Source organism: Orbicella faveolata, unplaced genomic scaffold (assembly GCF_042242905.1).
Source record: "Orbicella faveolata isolate gen_17 unplaced genomic scaffold, um_ofav_v1 contig_48, whole genome shotgun sequence".
NCBI lineage: Eukaryota > Metazoa > Cnidaria > Anthozoa > Scleractinia > Merulinidae > Orbicella > Orbicella faveolata.
This window is the reverse complement of record NW_028301578.1, coordinates 15,392,501-15,397,500: the sequence shown is the minus strand read 5'-3', so window position 1 is coordinate 15,397,500 and position 5,000 is coordinate 15,392,501. Positions and strand designations below refer to the sequence as shown.

At 35.6% G+C, this 5,000-nt stretch overlaps 1 protein-coding gene and 1 long non-coding RNA gene across 2 annotated transcripts in view; one reads left to right on the top strand and one right to left on the bottom strand.

Annotated features, from left to right (window-relative positions):
* The window catches only part of LOC110044859 (heat shock 70 kDa protein 12A-like), a 22,099-nt gene that overhangs the window by 3,884 nt on the left and 13,215 nt on the right, over window positions 1-5,000 (top strand). The window lies entirely within an intron of this gene.
* LOC149096682 (uncharacterized) overlaps window positions 989-5,000 on the bottom strand; it is a 5,091-nt gene continuing 1,079 nt past the window's right edge. The window contains exon 2 of the long non-coding RNA XR_016204576.1: window positions 989-1,162. This is a non-coding gene — a long non-coding RNA (uncharacterized LOC149096682). The remainder of the gene's footprint in view (window positions 1,163-5,000) is intronic.

Here is a 5,000-nt window from a genome sequence, read left to right as displayed (position 1 = left end):
CTGTAATGACCTATATGGGGAGGCTCAGCTCACGATGAGTACCTTTTTCAGGCTTCAGGTATAAAATTAATGATAGGGATTTCACAAGTCGAGGTGTATGAAAGGGTAGGAAAATCTGTCATTTAGGGATTCCATTCTTCTGGTTCTAAAATGTTGTTGAAAAGCTCTCATTTACTCTCCTCAGCCAGAATGAAGAGATTCTGTAATATTATTTATTAACTTCTTTCCAAAGGAATAGGAAAGGGATGCAGTATTCTTAAATAGGTTTGTTAAAGGGGTACATTTACCCTTTTGCAATGTAAGGTCAACAAAAGAGGTGCCATTTCTATCAAAATGGTACAAATGTACACAAAAGGGTAAGGGGTAATGGACCTTGAGATAAGGCCTTTCCATTTAAAACTTTGTAGAATACCCCTTCCCCCCCCCCCTCCCAGCTTGTGAAACAAAGATGTTCAAATTATTGTTTTGTGAAAAAGGCAATTATTAAAAAACAAAACACTGCCAAGAGATTAAGTGATTGTCAATGCAAGTTTCCATTTGTATTTTGAATTAAAATGGGTATAACATGATCCTCAAGTATACTATGCAGCTTCACAGAGAGGCCCAAACTGATGATGAAAACATATGTTTTAACACTTAAAATTCTATTTTTGCTTCTTCCCTTGTACCTTGTGACCTTTGTGGGGAAATTCTGAAAAGGTCCCCACCCCCACCCCAAAAAATTCAAATTTTATATACAAATCACTTTTTTATCTTGAAAATGGTCTCAGAGACAACAAAACATTTTTATGGCTAGCTAAACTACTTATTAGGAAAATAAAAATGTTCAAGGAAAAAATGAACAGGAAGAAACAACAAATTAACTATTTTTTTTCAGAAGAGCTACTACTTGTATATTTTTTTTGTACACCTGATCTTACAGAGTGCAACCTTTGGTTTAACTGGTTCACTTTACCATTAAGGAATAATTAAATGAATCACACCAGAGTGGCTTTGTATCTTTATTATAATTCTCATTATCAGTAGAGAAATCACACTTGTACACTGGTCCACTGATCAGTACTCTTACGTGTATGTTAAACATGGGAAAGCAGGTTGCATCATCTAAATCATAACATTGTATGCCTGTGTGGGGTGTAATTTTATGCCAGGAGGTAACCACCTAAGAAAAGACAGACATAAATTATGTCATTGTTTCAATGACTCACCCTAAGTGGGTATTATGCTCATTACCACCTTAATAAACAAGATATATTAAAGTATAATTTTTACCTCCGCTTTAAACTTTTCAAACCTACAGTTTGTTTTCACTTTCAGAGAGGTTCTTAAATTCACAAGCACACCACCCACCCCCCTCAGCCCCGATTCCTACTCTCCCATAGCCAGGATCCCATTTCAACCCTCCAATAAATCAGTAATTTTTTTTCTAATTTTGGTTGACTTAGATTCATCTCCACTCAGCCATGAAAGCAATGGTGGTAGATTTCTGTATATTTGTTGGTCTAGTTCACTATTGTTCTCAGATTCCCACCTCCCTTTTGACAATTAAATTCCGTTAAAAAATAAACTACAGTAGTTTAATCAAATTAATGCAGAGGCAAACATTGAACCAGAAACTTACTATAATTTTGGTATGAACGATACCAAAGTGTAACTTACATAATTAATATCACATCTTTTCTATTGTAATTTAAGACAGTGCAACTACTAATAGATTGACCCCAAAAACCTAAAAACATGACTTTAGAAACACAGGTAAGTGAGAATATTGCCAGTTTTGCTTTTGCCACCAAGCACTCTGCTTTTAAAAAAAAATACATGGAAGATAATGACAAAGCAATAACAAAACCAGCCAACCAACCTCTGGCAATTCAATAAACACACCAAATTCCCCTCCAAAATTCTCTTCAACACCTTACAGTACATGTAAATGTCAGCAGCATAAATTCAACTCAATGATTTGGCATGCTACTATCATCAAATGTTTACCCCTTGATTCAGAATTTTTAGGAGTATCAAATAGACTTCCACTATAGATCACAAATGCTGTTTACCTTAACAAATATTTGCATTAATTCTAGAGATATTTAAGTTTAAAATGTGTAAAATATATGCAAATGAGAGGACTGATGATGTCATACACCAAACCCAATATTACATCAAGTGCAGACCATATATACAGCAGAGATCATTGAAACTTGGTAGCCTTATAGTTCTACAGGCAACACACTAATATGGCTATGAAAAAAATATGTTCCCAATTGGCAACTCAATCTTTTCCAGTCCCCTCTAACCCAATTTCAATAATGCAGTGATTTTCAGCTTGAAAAACATTAATCAAGGCCATGAGGTGGCCAGAAAAGCCTAGAATATCAGGGAAGGTCTGAAATGCAGTCTGTTGCCATGGTAACAAAACTGTTAAGCTCATATTATGTAGCACATCTGCAAATTGCATCGTAATAGCACTGTCCCCACTGGAGCCCATGGTTCAGTAGTTTACTTGGAGAATAAATTTCATAACTTTCCTGGGGGACTGGATGATCTAACTGGTATGTGGAAGACTCCCAGAATATTTGCAAGAATGTATGACTATCTCTTCACAGGTATTCATTAATAAATAAATTAATAAATTAATAAATAAATAAATAAATAAATAGACACTAACACTACTAACATGATTGAGTTTGGAAAATATATATATTTTTAGTCTATGATATTTTGAAAAATTCCCCTCTCCCATCTAACATGCTGATCTTCTTTAATTTGGTACTTAAAATTGATAACAAGGATGCTACACCTTGGCAACTCGTTGGCCAGGATAGGTTGCACAGTCTTCACATCAGATAATGGTCTGTACATATTATTTATGTATTTATTAAACAGAGATCTCCCCATCCCATCCCTATGGAAATTCCAATTATTATTAATACTTTTCTTTAAAAAGTTTGGCTTTTGAGACCCTCCCCATCCCTGGAATTTCCAATAATCTCCTTGGGGTGGGTATGGACATTTTCTAGAACCACACAATAAAACAAATAAACAAACTTTAAGATAAAATGTTGAAGTATAAGTCAGTGGGACATATATACATTGATCAACTTATAAAGACATGATTGATCATTGCAACATACTATACACAAACTTGAGCAAAGGTGAAATTATAGCCTGAAAAAAAAATTAGGTGTGAACTGGATTCTAACCCATGACCTCTGTGATACCGGTGCAGTAACTTAATTAATTAAAGTTCTATGCTACAACATACCAAACTGCTAATTTATTATGAAGTGACACAGCTAAAGGAGAGTTGTAAAGATATCAACTTTTTTGTGAATTCTAAGATCGATATGAGTCTTCTAAATTTAAGATTATTATACCTAACAAAAGACATACAGTAGGGCACTGCACTATGTGCTCTCTCTACACACTCTTCCAGGCAGGATAGTAATACATATACATGTACTTTTTTTTTGTTTGGAATATACTGTTACTGCATGGTCATACAAGAGGTACTAGTTGCTGCTGAGTAGTCTTAAAATAAGTGAACTAAGTGTGACAAAATATAATGTATATTAAATCTGCACCAGTTCAGTACAATTTAATACCAAATTTTAATCAGCCGCAAAAAAAAATTGTTAGCACCTGATATTACATGTACTTTGTGAAGGCTTCTGGAGGGGTTATACTTTTATAAAGTACCTGGCAGCAAGTACTATTTTGATTTACTAAAGCAAGACTGTAGTAACTGCTAAGAAAATGCCTTTTGTACATCCCAGAAAAATTGGGTGGGGGTCAGTGCAGCCCTCTTCACAAAAGTTAAACTCTTAACCTATTTATGACCAAAATCTGTGATTTTCCCTACCCCATTTATGACTGTTGCGACTGCTACAGTTGCCCTAAACATAAGTTTTGAAGGACTTTTGTTGATGGTCTTATCAATAATGATGAAAATTGAGGTAGCTTATTCCAAAAAACATAACAAATTAAAGACTAGAGGGCAAAAGCCTTACCCTAGAGTATTTATGACCAAAACGACTGAATAACCATACCCTTTGGGGCTGCACAGCTGTATATAGCACAGAGAGGAGAGTCCCCCCCCCCCCCCTACCGCTGGAGCAGGAATCAAAATATTATTGCCTTGATGACATAATAAAGATAAAATCTCGAAATAATCAAGAGTTACATATATGCATGGGACTTCAGTAACAAAATGATGCCTGTTGCTTCCTTTAAATTGTATATAAATTACTCCTACAATGTGCCAGAATTCTGTTAATCTGGTCACCAACAGGTCACAAAAATCTGACTGTATAATTAATAAATAAGAAAATGACCGACTGAGCTTTTGTTTGAGCCAAAATAGAGTGGCCATAATAACTAGGTGGCTGTGTTAACGGGGGTGGCCGTATGGTGAGGTACATTCCACAGTAGTGATAAAGGTGACACTCTCAAACACCAGTACCCATAAAGATTTTGGACAGTATATTTTGCATAATCAGTTGGAAGAGGAAGAGGGAAAATGGAAATAAAATAGAATAGCTCTTGTGTACCAGAGACAACCCTTTCCCCGAGTTACCCTGGGGGAGCTAACTTTTCACTTATTTCTTTACAAAATTCAACCAACCGTTTACACGAGGATGACGAACCAGACTTGGGGGCGAGACAATTCAGGTGGGCAAGTTGACTCGCCTTGGCAGCTAAAGTAACCAACAACTTTTCTTTGAGTATACATAAACACTTTGGCTCACCTAACTGGAACAACTCTCGGCATGGCGAGTGTCACGTAATTCCTAGATTTAAGATTTAAAGCAGCAATTTGTATCAAAGAAGAGAAAATTAACTCAGCAAAACCCACTGTGATCAAATGAGTTAGGGAAACTTAAACAAAGACGGATAGTTGCATATTTGATTATTCAATAAGAGTTACGAATAATCATGCAGGGTCAACTTTTACTCGGCCTACAGGGGCTACATTTTCTCATACAGACACTTGATAAAGTTGC